Source organism: Nanorana parkeri, unplaced genomic scaffold (genome assembly GCF_000935625.1).
Source record: "Nanorana parkeri isolate BGI_ZX_2015 unplaced genomic scaffold, ASM93562v1 scaffold34, whole genome shotgun sequence".
NCBI classification, from domain to species: domain Eukaryota; kingdom Metazoa; phylum Chordata; class Amphibia; order Anura; family Dicroglossidae; genus Nanorana; species Nanorana parkeri.
This window is the reverse complement of record NW_017306302.1, coordinates 98,111-115,350: the sequence shown is the minus strand read 5'-3', so window position 1 is coordinate 115,350 and position 17,240 is coordinate 98,111. Positions and strand designations below refer to the sequence as shown.

The following is a 17,240-nucleotide window of genomic DNA, read 5'->3' as shown; positions in this document are numbered from 1 at the left end:
CGTGGCAGACCTGTATAAAATAGACACTTCAAACTTACAGGGCCCATTCACATCAGTGTGCTGCAATAATGCAGGTTATTCACATTGGTGAGATTCGCTGCTATTCATTCTGAACAGCTCTGCAACATACCTTTTCAGTGCACCACGAAGCATGGTAATGGTATGCACGTTTTTATGCGCATTTCCATGCATTATAACGCAAGTTCCAAAGGTGTGGAATTTAATATGCAAAGGTGTGGCCCTAAGAAACAGTTTCCATTTCCCTCTCTTGCATCACAGTATTAGAAAAAGGAGCAGATGAGATCTATCTATCTATCTATCTATCTATCTATCTATCTATCTATCTATCTATCTATCTATCTATCTATTCGTGATAATGTATATTATATATCACTGGCTGCCAGGATTGGGACATCCACAATGTATTTAATACATGGCAATCAAAGGGTTAATCCTTTTAATAACTACTTCTGTCCATGCTTTGCCAACACATATAATATTTAAAAGTATAAAGAGCTCTGAGACAAACAAACCATTGCGAGGATTGTGGCAGAGTCTGACAGTTTGCAATAGAGTGCAATAGTTAAGTTCCAAAGTATAAGAATTAATTAAATTACCACTAGAATAATTAACACTTCAATTAATCACACGCCTCAAAGGATGCCTCGGTAGATGTCTGATTTTATCAGTTCTTACTAATTGCTGGAAATGTTGCAAAGCCCTGAAAACAAATATTATTTGTCTTGCGAGATTTTTACATGAATTAGCTTCACTTTACGAAACTATAGCTAACCAATGCACTACTGTAGTGGAAAAAATAAATATTAGAATCATTTCATCACATATTTATTCTAAGAAGAATTCCATCTAAAGGTGGCCCTACACTGTACAACCCTCGCAAGACTATTGTCTTGCGAGGTTGGTCGCACGCCTTCCATACACTTTGCGATTATCGTACGATAATCCAGCCAAAACTCAACTTTAGTTTTGGATAAAGTAAAAAAGATCAGATCCTCTGTTGGGCTTTTATTGTTATCATCTATATTGTTATTATTTATGTTAATATTATTATTACCAACTGAATAGTTACAATAGCATAACATATAGGGATGCACGGATACCATTTTTTTCAAGACCAAGTGCAAGTACTGTTCCTCAAGTACTCGCCAAAACCAATTACCGATACTTTAAAAAAAAAAAACAATACAGACTAATAATTTTAGGACAGTGGTGGAAAATCAGGGCCCTGTCACAGCTCCAGCCCTGGTAGTTCTGCCACTGACTCCAAGCTGTAGAGGGGCTTAAAATCCCAGCAATACATTATACAGCTTTGCAGAAAGGCACCGGCTATAGAGGAATACAAATCCCAACAATCCATTATACAGCAATGCAGAATACCACCAGCTATAGAGGACTACAAATCCCAGCAATACATTCTAGAGCAATGCAGAAAAATATGAAGCTACATACTGTGTGTTGCTCACCAAGGCTGTGTGGCATCTCAGCAGGCTTTGCAAGATCTAATCAGGGATTTAAGAGGGTCTCAGGAGGCTGTGCGCGGTCTCACCAGGGCCGTGCACGGTCTCACCAAGGCTGTATGCAGTCTCGGGAGGATGTGCAGGGTCTCAAAGGCTGCGTTTGGCTCCCTCAAGGGCTGAATTTGACTCCCTCGAAGGGCTGCGTTAGGCTCCCTCGGGTGCTGCGTTTGGCTCTCTTTCTCCAGGGTTGAGTTTGGCTCTCTCTCTCCAGGGCTGCATTTGGCTCTCTCTCTTTTTCTCTCTCTCAGGCTGCGTCTGTCTCTCTCTCTCTCTCTCTCTCTCTCTCTCTCGGGCTGCCTCGATACCGATACTAGTATGAGTGCATCCCTCCAAGCATATTTTTTGATTTAGTAATAAGCCAGGTACTAAGTCATTGTAAAGACTGTAGTGTTCTTTGGTCCATTGACACTGTATTGTGCAAATTGTCTTTGAGCTCATTTGAAAATCGTGGCATCTTTGCACATAGAGCTTAATGTTATCTACAGCAGCAACCTTTTTTTCAGTCATAGCACCCTTTAAAAACACACAAAACAGTGGGTTTCCCCCTTTGCATCAAAGTGCCCTCTTCAAATCATGATTCCCCCCTTCACATTAGAGTCATCCTTTGCATCAGTAGCCCCCCTTCTCATCAGGCGCACACCTTTCATATCAGAGTCTCCCCTTTTACATCAGGAACCCCCTTCACATCAGTCTTCATTTGGAAGGATAATCTGAATATCTAAGTTACTATACAAAACATTTTAAAGGAAAACTACATCAAGGTGGTTTTTTGGTATCGAGTACGAGTGCCAATATTCTTTTTTCGGTACTCGCCAATACCGAGTATCGGTGCCGCGTGCCCAGATTATCAGGAAGTCGGGTGGTGGATCATGATCCGTCGCCCGGCTTCCTGATTGGCTAGGAAGCGGCTTCACTTGTTTCAATCAGGAAGCTGGGACGCGAGTCATGATGTGCCATCCAGCTTCCTGATTGGTTAGGAAGCAAGGGTGCTTAGTGCCTACCAACAAGTGAACCTGGCTTCCTAGCCAATCAGGAAGCTGGGCGGAACGTCATGGCACCCTTTAAAAGTATGCAAAATCTCAAGGCTCCCTAGTCTAAAATGTCAGATTTTAAGGGGGGGGGGCCCACGCAAAAACACACAGAACAGTGGGTTTCCCCTTCACATGGAAGTTCCCCCTTCAAATCATGATTCCCCCCCTTCACATGAGAGTCATATCCTTTGCATTAGTAGCCCCCCTCCTCATCAGGAGCACACCTTTCATTTCATAGTCCCCCTTTTACATCAGGAACCCCCTCCACATCAGTCTTCATTCCCGCCTTCACATCACAGTCCCACTAACACAACATTCTAAGGCACCCCTTAGAATCCCTGACATTCTAAGGAAACCAGAAGGCACACTAGGGTGACACAGCACCATGGTTGAGAAAGGCTGGTCTAGAGAACATATAATTAGTGAAGAGAATGATAAGGTGAATTGTATAAATCTTTACCAACTGCAAATATGGAGACATTCTGCCTGTAATAAGCTGTGTATTTTTATCATTTGTATAACTACTTGCTGCTCTACTGAGCTCCCAGAACCTGTCACAGCACCACTCACAGATGTGTCACCATATATGGAACTGAATGTAGAAATCAGAGTTATTCTAGAAAGATGAAAAACAGCTTCAGTTAAACGTCTGAACCATCCTTTATATTTTTGCTGCTAAGAACTAGTGATAGGAAAATTGGTTTGTAACTCATGTGAATATGCAGATTGGCAATGTATTTTTATTTGCTTGAATGCATATGCAGGTGTGTCCAGTCTGAATAATAAATGGCACCACAACAGTATATGCATTATTATAATCCAAAAGATTGCGATCCCCTTAAATGGAAATGATATTCATTCACACCTATGCATTTTAAGGTAACGTTTGCACACAGGTTAGCCGTTGTTGACGGTTGGTCATTGTTGACCATTTTGTGTGATGTGTTCACACCGTGCTCAGAAAAACAATAGCTGCATCAGAGTCTATAATAGTGAATGCATGTTCATGGATGAAATGGCATTCTAATGATAAAATGCACTGTCAGGACAGTATCAGGAGAAGATGTGCGTGTGAGCCAATATGCAAGAAAAGGATCCTCTCCAACCTGTTGCGTGTGCGCAGATGTATGCGAGAGCTTGCTATTTCACAAACTCACTAATTCCCAAGAGTGGGCTAATCTACAAGGGCAAATTTCTTGGATAGGTGGTCGTACAGGTGCAAAAATGCACCTGGATTCACACGCATGCGTACACCTAATTTTTATTTAAAGCACAGTGCTGAGCTAGGAATATTTCTGTATGGTCTTCAGCTGTTACCCTGTGACTTTATCCTGAACCTGTTTCTGATTTTTTTCCCCTGTTGCTTAGTCCCCTTGTTATTGATCCCAGCTAAGTTCCTGACCATGGCTTGTGTCAGCTACCTCTGGTTTGACCTCGGCTAAGTTCCTGACTGTCTGGCTTTTCTCTGCTGCTCTTCTGGTGTGACCTCTGCCTGCATCCTGACTAGGACTCTGCCTGCTATCTGTCTTCTCGGCCGCTGCTTGCCCTGACCATGCTTCCAGTCTGCTCTGTTCCATTGTCTTGCCCAGATGTTTTTCTTGATCTGGACTCCCAGCACCGTTGCCACTCTGTGCCTTCTCACTCCCTCTGCTTCTCTCCAGGGGTGTCTGGACCAGAGGTGTAATGGAAGCCTTCTTGTCATCTCGGCCTCCAGGTACATGATATGCACATTTCATGAAGAGGAAAACTGCATTTTGTTCTTGTCACCAAAACTATCATTAGGCTGGATTCACCTCTATCCATTTTAAAGAACGCAAACATTTTCAAAAGTTAACCCTTGCAGTGGGGCTACCCCTGCACTACAAGGGTTAAGTGATTATTTTGGTCTAGAGCAGTGGTTCTCAACCTGTGTAACCTCAGGACCCACATTTGTCCTTGGTCATTAAGTCGTGACCCAAGTCACCCTGCACTGGAACACACAGCATTGCGGTACTGCTCGTTCCGGTGCAGGAGATTGAACTGTGGGTGAGAGGTGCGTTCGGGATGCCATTCAAAAGATCCACTCAGTCTCCATACCTTACGAGAACTTGAGTTGATCCTCAGCCTGGGGTCCAGCATGGGCTGCTGTGCTGTGAGAGAGCTCCATTCATATGTGCATTGCTTGTACAGCTCCTTTGCGTGCCCTGTAGAAGTGACAGGAGCCACAATGAGGTCACTCCTTATGCCCTGATGAAGAGACCCTGGTGTTCTTCTTTAAGGCGCATGTGTTTCTTATTGAAATAAGAAAAAATCATTATGAAAATGTGTGTTGATGTGTATTGTGATGCAGTTTGCATTGCATACCAATGCATATAATGAGTTCTCAGTCTACAAAATAAATGCATTTGTTAGTATTTCTATAGGTTGTCATGTACAATAAATGTATATAAAAATACATTTTTTTTTATATATATACTTTCTTTATATACAGTAACAAATTGTGTTTTTCCTGCTTTGTTGTAAAAATTCATAGTTGGTACAACATGATCCCTATTATGTAGCACAGCCTTGTTGTCAGCAAATTAAATGAGGGACTTAATTACAGGGATTTTAATGAAGGTTTTCAACTAGCATTTTCTGTAAAATCTACAGTTGTGGGCTCCATCTCAAGGTTGTGAAACGCAGCTGTCAGCTGTATGATTGGCAGATGCAGGTCACTCACTAATTGAACGTAGCCGTTCACTGCACATGCCTTCATTTCTCAGAGTGGTCAAAGAAATTCCCATGTTCTGAGACCCTGTGTGAACCGGCCTACCGAAACTACCATATGTCATGTTCGCTGTTATTTTCACATCAATACTTACTTTCAATATTGCATTTGGAAGAATAACATATTTCCCTATAAATCTGAATATATAAGATACTATAGAAAACAGTTTGAAGGAAAACTACATCAAGGTGGCCAATTCAAAGTATTAATGGAAGCCAGTTCTATGAAGATTTTCTGCGCCCCTGAATTGTTGCCAGAAGAATCCCATGCAAACAGAGGCACAAGCTGGGCAAACCTGGTTTCACCGAATGTAATACGTTTTTTGGGATGACTTAAAGTGCACCTGTGCCCAGAACATGGACATTAAAGTGTATCTAAAACCAAAACCAAAAATTTAATATATTGCAGCTTACCAATCCCTCAATGTGGAGGCTGCATTTGTTTTCTTTTCTTTATTTCTTTTATTCCTTTTTTCCTTTATTTTCACCTGGCGATCTGGCCAGTAACACCATTCCTGTCTTAGGGTGGCTCCACTCTACGGTGGAGCAATGGAGCCACCCATCAGAGGGTAGTGTTAGATGTACTACCAGATTTAAATGGACTTGACTTACAAATTAAATCTGAACTCCAGCTAAAACTTTTTGAGCATTTCTTTTTTTTATCTGATTCTGTAGGGATCATTGCTATTTTATAATAATTGAGATAATTGGGATAATGGTTATCTCCATATTTGTGTAATGACATCAACCAGCATTCCCACCCGTTTGTTTATATATATTAAGCTGGTGGCCGGGGGAATTTCACAGCCGGCAGTTGAGTAGGACCAGGGATGAAACATTGGTTGCACAGCCAACACCATCCTAGCTAACAAGCAGCCCTGAGCAGGAAACTGCCTCATTATGACAGCTTCCCAGTGTAAACATGCCCTGTACTATACAGCGGCCCCACTAAGTAGTACAGAGCAGGGCATGTTTGCATGCCTCTCTTCGCCAACTTAGAGTTGGTTATAATTACCTCCAATTTCATTATCTACAAACTGGCTATAATTCTTTTCATTTCTTGCAGCCCCAGCAACACATTTTGAAAGTGGTGCAAATAACAACTACCTGAATCTGTCACATGAGGGAACTCTTAACAAAACTGTCCAAAGGCTTTCATGAATTAGGTGCAGGGACAATACCACCAGAAAAAGGTCACAAATGCTTTATTGAATCGCCCCCAGGGTGTGTTGTCAGCATGAGTACAATTAATTGACAGGGTTGCAACTGACAAATCTCACCTCTGGCTCTTAGCTCGAATAGTCATCCATACACAAACTGAAGCTGATGTTTAATCTGCTTATGTTTTACCTTCTGTGGTTCCACCGTTTCACCCCTCAGAACATGCTAATAACATTTTTAAAATAAAAACTGTTCTAATTACTTACCTTATTTTAGACCCAATTAAATAATCACAGGGTCTCTGTGCTTCTTTATGCAGTGCAGGCAGATCATGGCTGGAGGGAAGGGCCAGTAGAGCACCCTGCCTCAGTATTCTTTTTAAGATCACTCAGCTCTAAAGCAAGCAGTGGGCTGGCTTTTTGGAGGAGTTGTGCAAATATTAGGGCGATTGTCAGTCTGACATTCGTAGACAGGCTGCCTTTGCCTGCAAGCTGTTCTAAATAATGCCCACAAGTGATGCTGAGCATTCATGACTGAAATCCAATGAATAAAAGGGGCGGGCCAGGGACGGTTCGCTTTGGAAGACGAGCGCATGAATATGTTGGGGATGCTCGAGCCGGGAAATGATGCGGGTCCTTTCTGGCTTGCTGCATTTACATCGTGCGAAGCTCAGAGTGTGCAGTGAAATCAGAGGAAACAATTGCAGTCCAGGAGAGGAGCCAGTACAACTGTGTAAGATGGAAGGTAGTCCTGGAGTTCAGCTTTAAGTAACGCTAAATAAGAGGATAATTAAAATTATTTCATAGGTAAATGTGTCAAATTATAATAATGTAAGACAAAACATTCTGTTTTTTTGCAGAAGCCCCCCAATAGTGATTCTCTTCAAAGCCTGAAGCCACTTCTAATAGAATACAGTACAACTGCATTAGGTGTGAAGTGAAAACACTGACTCTAGACAGACTGCTAATGGAAGCCTGTCACTGTTCTGTACTACTGCTAAACACTTCAGGTCAACACTATTGCATGCAGGCTATGTAACTTTTATAAAGAAATAAATTACTGTATACATTTGTTGCAATAAGGCCTCGTTCACCTGGATATGCACAGCCGTACAACGTGCACATCTGTACAGAGACCTGCGTCTGGGAGGGACGGGTGCTATGTGCAGCCACCTGTACATCTCTATGACAGGACTGGTTGTCCACTTCCAAGGGTGTGCATCCGGTTCGGGGCATCATGTAGTCGCGTGGAGCTGTATCCTGTCATAGGGATGTACAGGTCCCTCCCATGCGCAGGTTTCTGCACGAATATGTACACATAATGACTGTGCAAGTTGATGTGAATTAGGCCTTATTACAACTATTTTTTAAATCTACATCTGTCTATAAAAATTAAATATATACACTTTCCCAAAAAAAAAAAAGTCACACACTCACATTCATCATCCGCCTTTAGCTTTGATTTCGACGCGCATTCTCCGTGGCACGGTTTCCATAAGTTTATGCAATGTCACAACATTTATTTACATCCAGAGTTGCATTCATTTTTCACCAAGATCTTGTAGTAATGATGGGAGAGACGGACCACTGTGCAAAGTCTTCTCCAACACATCCCAAAGATTCTCAATGGGGTTAAGGTCTGGACTCTGTGGTGACCAATCCATGTGTGAAAATGATGTCTCATGTTCCGTGAAGCACTCTTTCACAATTTGAGCCCGATGAATCCTGGCATTGTCATCTGGGAATGAAAAAAAATCCAATGATGGATGGATCACAAAAGGGTGAAGGGTTAGCTTAATCCAGGTGGTGACTTTTTTTTTGGCTAGGCCATGTATAATAAGGTATTTGTTAAAAAAGGAAACATTCCATGTAATAGTGTTGACGTGGGTGTACAGTGCGCACGTCCAGGAAGAAACCTCAGCCCCATGAGGGGCCAGGGGGCTGCTTGTAGCCACCTAAACATCCGTATGACAGGATTCAGCTGCATACGGCTTCACGCTGACCCGAATTTGCACATACGTACACCCTTGGACGCAGACAGTCTCATTGAACACTGCTGCACACAGCACTTGTTCCTCCCGGGCGCAGGTTTCTTCACGTGCATGTGAATGAGGCCTAAAAAGCAGCACTAAACCCTGAGTAATGCAGATGACTTATGTGTATGTTTACAATTCAATGGCAAACTCACTTAAAGGAGAACTATGGGGTTAGGGCTTTTCCCCATAGTTCTCCTAAGGGTAATGGGAGGACACAAACTAACATCCTCCCGTCACCCTAAGCTCAGTATACCGTGACCTACAGCTTGCGGTATACTGAGACGCCGCAGTATACCGTGAGCTACAGCTTGCGGTATACCGAGACACCGCAGCTGAAACGGATCCCGAAAATTATGTCTGGATTCGCCCAGCTGCGTGAGTGACAGCTGGCTCTGCCTATCTAGAGGCAGAGCCAGCTGTACCCGCCCCCTCCCCCGTCCGATCCGCCAGTCAGCGCTGGAGGATCGGAGCGGGGAGGTGGGAATCCAGTCCCACCCCTGTCACGGCTCTCTGCCGTGACAAGATCGAGAAGTGGGCGAACGATGGTATGTGTTCGCTCACTTCCCGATCTACTGAGCCGACCTGTGACAGTTTCATTGTCACAGGTCGGCTAGAACTATGAGGATGAGTGATAAGCACTCATCTCATAGTTCTCCTTTAAAATCCATTGCTTTCATTATTCACTCATGTGTCTGCTCTCTCCAGCCAAATAAACTTTAAGTCATCCAATTTATCAGAATAGTAAATGAAGAGATCTGGCAAGACAGCCAAAGAAGCTTTTAAAAGGTGCATATGTGTGTTGATTGCATTAACAAGGTACCTGTAAGGAGAATTCAGAAGAGTGTGCGCTTAGTCACAATCTATTCATTCTTTTCTGTTCACCAGTTTGAGGAAAGTTCAGCTCACAACTCTGAGAACTGAGCACCCAGCTATGTCATCAACACGTGACATTCGCACACTCTATGATGTTACATTAGACCAGTGGTTCTCAACCTGTGTAACCTCAGGACCCACATTTGTCCTTGGTGATTAAGTCGCGACCCAAGTCGCACTGCAATGGAACGCACGGCATAGCGGCACTGCGCATTCCGGTGCGGGTGATTAAACTGTGGGCGGGAAGTGCATTTGGGGTGCCGTTTAAATGAAAGGCGTTGTGCAGTACATTGATGGCACAGGACTCTTCGATTAACGCACTGTTCTCATGTGAACGGGCCCTTAAAAACACTGACAGACACACACAACCACAGACACAATCTCACACACATATACACACTCCAAAATTATTTTTGTTACTTTCGTACCTTATGAGAACTGGAGTGGATCCTCAGCCTTGGGTTCCGTGTGGGCTGCTGTGCTGTGATGGAGCTAGGTCCATATGTGCTTTGCTGGTACAGCTCCCTTGCGAACCCTGTAGAGGTGTCGCAAACCAGAATGTGACATCACTTCGGTCCAGGCACCTCTACAGGACATGCGAGGGAGCTGTAAGCAATGCATGTATGGATGCAGCTCTCTCATGGCTATAGCTCCTACCCGCCCCACCTCAAGTTGACACTCTGCCCCGGGCAGCATATGTTGGATGGCTGCTTGGCGTGAGAACTGACAGCGCTGCGCTGGGGGGAGGCTGAGAAGCCTCTCGCCTAGAAAAGTGGAAGGCACAAGGCGACCCACTGAACATGGGGTCGCGACCCACTTTTGGGTCACGACCCACCAGTTGAGAACCAAGGCATTAGACCAAGGTTTTTCTACTATTCAGGATGAGGTTACAACTCATGCCTGATGACTACATTTGTAGACAAATAGTTCTAAACGAGAAACACAATGTGTGGATTCTGCCATGAAATGTTAAAGAGCAACTTCAGACAAAACAATCTGTGAACAACTAATTCCACTCAGAAAACACTGAAAATCCACTAAATGGACCTTCAAAGTGTATCTGAACCCCAACACATAAATTACAGCATACCGATCCTTAGATCTGGTGATCTGGCCAGTTAGGCTGTTATTTTTCAACTTCCTTTAAATGCAACAGCCACTTTTTAGAACAAATAACAAATGCACACTTCCTCAGAAAAGAAGGGCATTTATTATTTTTTTTGCATTGGAGCCAGTAAAGCTTTACAACCGTGATCAGTGTCCATTTTTTGGATGTCTTGGTGCATTGTCATCCCATTCATTTGAATGAGCTGCTTTAATGCAATGAATGTTCCTTTAAACTCCTGGGCAGGCTGGCTCCTGGCTCTCAGAGACAGCTGGCGGTCCCAGGGCTTGTGCGAGCAGGGGCCCTCCGATGCCACTGAGAACAGGCGTCATTTTAAAATGCTGCTGGGACGTAAAGGGGATCCTGCGAGACCCCGAAACGTCACATTGAGTGTATCACTCAAGTGGTTAAGAAAATGCAACGTAAGCCTAAAGGGTCAGTCTACCCAAAAGTGATATTTTAGTTACAGATGGTGTCTGGAGGGCAAGGTCAACACTGACTTCTTATATATCTTTGTTGCTCCAACAGCAAATTTTTTCCTTGCATAACTCCCAAATGTTTTCCTCTCCACTTGGGAGTTTGGGGTGTTCCAGCACTCTTTGCGTGTCCCAGCTTCCCCTGTTGTATTTCTCACGATATAAAATAACTTGAAAATATACAATAAAAGTAAGAATGGAAATCCCTTCTGAAGGTTAAAGCACACAGGTCTGACAACAAGCGTTCCTGAGACATAGAAGAAACTGCCTACTGGTTTACCCCTCTACCAAAAAATAAACCAGATTTGAAAGGGGTTTCAGATTTGGTGGACTGACCCGAAGATACAACTCAGCAATATTCTAAAAAGCATCTCATTTATATCTACGGAGCAAAAACTCTTATCCAGAGTCATCACTATTAATTCTTTTTAAACCCAAATAGAATAATATGAAGGCACGGTGTCCTTAAAGAAGAAATCCAGGAATTAAACTTAAGACTTGCAGCGGGGCTACACCCACACTGCAAGGGTTAACTGGTCATTTTTGTCTAGGGGTTTAAATACAGAAGATATGCTCACCCGACCGATCCTCGCGCAGTCAGCGTTCACCTTCTCCTCTCCCCAGCTGTGATATGTCCCTCTGTGTTCTCATGTCTTATGCAGGTTAATGAACCTGCATAAGACATGATGACATCATGGGTCCTTGTACTGCCAGATCTTGGGGAAGAAGAGGCTGCGGGGACTAGTCTGGGTGGAATCGGGGGTCAGGTGAGTACATTTTCTTTAATCCAGCCCCTAGGCCAAAACAAGCAGTTAACCCTTGCAGTGCAGGGGCAGCCCCACTGCAAGGTTTAACTTTGTTAATTTCTGGAGTTCTTCTTTGATGACTTTCAATCAGTCCAAAATGTGGATATTAAAAATATACATACAATGCCCATTCAATAATGAAATACATGACAGTAACAGTATACAATACAGTCTCCAATACATGCCTGCTACTCTGTAATTATATTGGAACTGCAGCTAAATATTTTCATGTTTTAGATAGAATGAAAAAGTGTTAGGTCCTCTGTCGGGTTTTTGGGGTGTTTTATGCTGTTTTTGTCTCCATTTGGGAGGTGTTCCTCACTCCTCGTCCCATTGAGTAATACATTAGAGGAGATTCCCACTGGTAGCTTTCAGAGTAAATCCCTACCCTCACACCAATCCTTTTGTTTGCAAGCCCACCTTTACCACGCCAGGATACTCTGGTTTGAAGACTAACCCTTCATCTTGGCATGGAAATCTATTGCTTTGCCCAGTAAGAGAGGTCACCGAGACAAGAAGAAACATCTCACTAGGACGTGGCGAGAAGAAAACGTGGCAGGCTGCTGTTGTGCTGCTGTCCATGGTGATGAACAGTCTTCTGATCACTGCAGTTCCTGCACATGATAATGCTCAAAGTATGAATTAATAGGAGAATTCTAGTCCTCTATCCCCTAAACCTGAGCCCCGATTCTGAGCTTTCCTTTGCCATGAACAAACAAATAGCAACTTTGATAATTGGTCGCAATGGCTCAGAATTTGAAAGACAAAGTATGTCCTGATGGCTTACGCTGTCAGCTATGTATTGGTACTTTACTCACTTGAGAGATCACATAGGTATAAGAGTTGGACCTGTTTATTGAATAAAGTCAGTGGAGAAAATATGGTGTAGTTCAAAAGGCAGTGAAAAGACCAATGTCTACAGTGAGTGCAGTAACCCATCGAAACCAGCATGGTTTGTCTTGTTTTGGTTACGTTGCCCCGGCATGGTTTGGTTACATTCCCCTAGCATGGTTTGCCTTGTTTGGTTGTGTTGCCCCAGCATGCTTTGTCATGGATTGCCTGGTTCTAGGCTAGTTGCCCCGGCATGGTTTTCCTTGTTTTGGTCACATTTCCCCGTCATGGTTTGCCTTGTTTTGCTCACGTTGTCCCGGCATGGTTTGCCTTGTTTTGCTCACGTTGCCCCAGCATGGTTTGCCTTGTTTTGCTCATATTTGCCCGGCATGGTTTGCCTTGTTTTGCTCACGTTGCCCCAGCATGGTTTGCCTTGTTTTGCTCATATTTGCCCGGCATGGTTTGCCTTGTTTTGCTCACGTTGCCCCAGCATGGTTTGCCTTGTTTTGCTCATATTTGCCCGGCATGGTTTGCCTTGTTTTGCTCACGTTGCCCCAGCATGGTTTGCCTTGTTTTGCTCATATTTGCCCGGCATGGTTTGCCTTGTTTTGCTCACGTTGCCCCAGCATGGTTTGCCTTGTTTTGCTCATATTTGCCCGGCATGGTTTGCCTTGTTTTGCTCACGTTGCCCCAGCATGGTTTGCCTTGTTTTGCTCATATTTGCCCGGCATGGTTTGCCTTGTTTTGCTCACGTTGCCCCAGCATGGTTTGCCTTGTTTTGCTCATATTTGCCCGGCATGGTTTGCCTTGTTTTGCTCACGTTGCCCCAGCATGGTTTGCCTTGTTTTGCTCATATTTGCCCGGCATGGTTTGCCTTGTTTTGCTCACGTTGCCCCAGCATGGTTTGCCTTGTTTTGCTCATATTTGCCCGGCATGGTTTGCCTTGTTTTGCTCACGTTGCCCCAGCATGGTTTGCCTTGTTTTGCTCATATTTGCCCGGCATGGTTTGCCTTGTTTTGCTCACGTTGCCCCAGCATGGTTTGCCTTGTTTTGCTCATATTTGCCCGGCATGGTTTGCCTTGTTTTGCTCACGTTGCCCCAGCATGGTTTGCCTTGTTTTGCTCATATTTGCCCGGCATGGTTTGCCTTGTTTTGCTCACGTTGCCCCAGCATGGTTTGCCTTGTTTTGCTCATATTTGCCCGGCATGGTTTGCCTTGTTTTGCTCGCGTTGCCCCGGCATGGTTTGCCTTGTTGTGGTCACGTTGTCCCGGCATGGTTTGCCTTGTTTTGGTTACATTTCCATGGCATGGTTTGCCTTGTTTTGGTCATGTTGTCCCGGCATGGTTTGCCTTGTTTTGCTCATGTTTCCCCGGCATGGTTTGCCTTGTTTTGCTCACGTCTGCCCCACCATGCTTTGGCATGGAATGCCTGGTTCTAGGCTAGTTGCCCCGGCATAGTTTGCCTTGTTTTGCTCACGTTGTCCCAGCATGGTTTGCCTTGTTTTGGCTACATTGCCCTGACATGGTTTGCCTTGTTTTGGCTACATTGCCCCGACATGGTTTGCCTTGTTTTGGTTACGTTGCCCCAACATGGTTTGCCTTCTTTTGGTCATGTTGCCCAGCATGCTTTGCCATGGATTGCATGGTTCTAGGCTAGTTGCCCCGGCATGGTTAGCCTGGTTGTGGTCACGTTGCCCCGGCATGGTTTGCCTTGTTTTGCTCACATTGCCCCGGCATGGTTTGCCTTGTTTTGCTCACATTGCCTGGGCATGGTTTGCCTTGTTTTGCTCACATTGCCTGGGCATGGTTTGCCTTGTTTTGCTCTCATTGCCCCGGCATGGCCTCCTTTGACTGGAAAGGCATGCCAGGACTACAGAGAGCTCTTGTTTGTCTATGTATGGGAAGATCTCTGGGTGGTTGGGATGACATGTCTGGAATGGGTCCCTAGCCCCTGTGATGATGGAGATGACATGTTTGGGTGGGAAGAAGATGGATTACACAATGTTGGTGTCTCTTCTCTCCCTGGCTGTTATTTCTATCAACTTCAGCTCATCATGTCTCCCCACACAGCTATTTTTGGTCAGCAAAACAGCGTTATCCTAGGATCCTCCGTCGCCCCCTCCTTCACCCCTCTCTGTGCTCTGCCTCTCCCAGCTCCCTCTCTCCCCATATTTAGAAAGCGCTTCCGGCGGCGCCGAGCACTTTGACGTCATCCCCCACACGGGAATGACGTCAATGCGGAGGGGAGAACGGGATGACGTTGCTTATTTAAATGTCTCCCGAGCAGAGGGATGGAGAGAAGGTCTGAACGGGCTGAGGCAGGACAGGCCCGTACCTCCGCCGCTGAGCTGCGGTAACCGGCAAGCAGGAACCTCAGAGACCCGGTCAGTGTGGGGGAGGGGCTTACCGGGACACGTACAAGGCATGCACACGGGCACTACACGGCATGTACATTGATCACACACTGCACGATCAGTACAAGGCATGCACAGCGAGCACACAGTGCACGATCAGTACACGGCATGCACAGCGAGCACACACTGCACGATCAGTACACGGCATGCACATTGATCACACACTGCACTATCAGTTCACGGTATGGACATTGATCACATACTGCACGATCAATACATGGCATGCACATTGATCACATACTGCACGATCAATAGATCAATACACGGCATGCACATTGATCACATACTGCACGATCAATAGATCAATACACGGCATGCACATTGATCACATACTGCACGATCAATACACGGCATGGACATTGATCACATACTGCATGATCAATACACGGCATGCACATTGATCACATACTGCACGATCAATACACGGCATGGACATTGATCACATACTGCACGATCAGTACACGGCATGGACATTGATCACATACTGCACGATCAGTACACGGCATGGACATTGATCACACAGTGCGCGATCAGTACACGGCATGGACATTGATCACATACTGCAAGATCAGTACAAGGCATGCAAATCGAGCACACACAGTACATAGCATGCACATACTGTCAGCCAGTGATCACACCTACACAGCCATTCCTTGGAGATGCATTGCACCCGTGCCAGCCTGGCTCTGCTATGTGCACACACTGGATGTAGTACTGGGACAGAGCAATCACATTTCAGATACTGCAGTCACAGTGCACCTTGGGTTACTTTATTGAATAAAGCGGTGACCGCACACATTGTATATACACACACACACACATTGTGTGTGTATATATACACATTGTATCTCTATGTATCTGCACCCAATGATTGCTTGTCTTGTGTAGGGAGGGAGGGGGGTTGGGATTCCATTACATTGCTGTGTGAGATCTGCCTTGGCCATAGCCCCCTTCAATGCAGCATCCTCCTCCTGTGCTGGTCCAGGAATAGTGCCTGTGTGATGCCACTGCTGTGACGGATGGGGGAGTGTGTACAGTGTAATATGTGTAATGTGCACATGCAGCATCTGTAATTGGGGCCTGCACTGGCAATCAGAGGTGAGTGTCGGCTCCTCGTCCATGGATCATGGTGCAGCCATAGCAGAGCTGCTCTGCAATGTAGAGGGATTCACTCTCCGGGATTACATAACTCAAGGCTGGACCTGTGGATGGAGGAGTGAGGGATGGATATGACAGCTATTGGCTGATTGATTGGTGGAGGTGTAAAGGGGGGAGGAGGGGGGGTCTTTGAATAGTCATGCATCTGCTGACCCATGGAATAGACAGCATGCATGGTAATGATCCGTGCCCAGTGCTGCGAATAGACATGGCTCGGAGGCTGGGTGACCCCTTACTGATCAGGGTACATTGGATGTGACTATGGAGCCAGGCCTGGAGCAGCTGCTGAAGGCGGCGCTGTCCTTGTGATCTGGGGTTATTATTTGGCTTGTCCCCTCCCCCTCCTTCCTCCTCCTTCCTCCTCCCGTTATCCTCCTGTCACTGTGTGTGTTTTAGAGACATGCTCGGTGCCGCCAGCTGAAGGATGGCCGCTTGCTGTGTCCTGCTGATGGCCGGGAACGAGCTGCTGCCTCCGCTGTCAGAGATGGCCTCATCCTGCCGCTGTCCGAGGTGCTGAAGGCGCCGCCTGCGTCCCCGGCGAGAGCTGCTCTGGATGGTGAGCGCTGTGCCTTTTGTGTGTCTCTCCGCAGCCCCTGCAATGTCACATAGACTGTCCTCTGACCCTGCAACACTCCTCTCCTGCTGGGTCACCTCCTATCTACCCCCCTTCTGACCCTCAGAAACTTTAAACTGAAACTGCCCATATACCCGGTGTACCCATCCCTATGGTTCATCTACTGCATAGTTATGTCACCTTTCCTGATCTCTGGATAGGCAGTGCTGCTTGTCTGCTAGGCACCCGCTCAGTGACACCCCCCCTCCCCCATATGGGTTATAGAGAACCTACGAATCCCTTCATCATTCCACAGCCTGAGAAACTTTGACACTTCAGCCCGGTGTTTTGTCCATGTACCCAGGTCCTAAGATATCCAAAAATCAGCAAGACCCTTCTAATCCCTCTTGTCATATATTGTATTGTAACTGTGATGTCTTCCTTATATTGTAAAGTGCTGTGCAAACTGTTGGCGCTATATAAATCCTGTATAAGAATGATAAAATAATAT

The 17,240-nt window shown here is 45.3% G+C and overlaps 1 protein-coding gene across 5 annotated transcripts in view; it reads left to right on the top strand.

Annotated features, from left to right (window-relative positions):
* The first annotated feature begins 14,831 nt into the window (after positions 1-14,831).
* Positions 14,832-17,240, top strand: part of HOMER1 (homer scaffolding protein 1) — a 91,924-nt gene continuing 89,515 nt past the window's right edge. For 3 of the 5 annotated variants that reach the window (XM_018569349.1, XM_018569328.1, XM_018569358.1), the window contains exon 1: positions 16,540-16,732. The gene's annotated coding sequence lies outside the window, so the exon portion shown is untranslated. Of the gene's footprint in view, positions 14,958-16,054; positions 16,117-16,539; positions 16,733-17,240 lie in introns of those variants that run through there. The other 2 variants (XM_018569334.1, XM_018569342.1) reach the window with 2 other exon arrangements.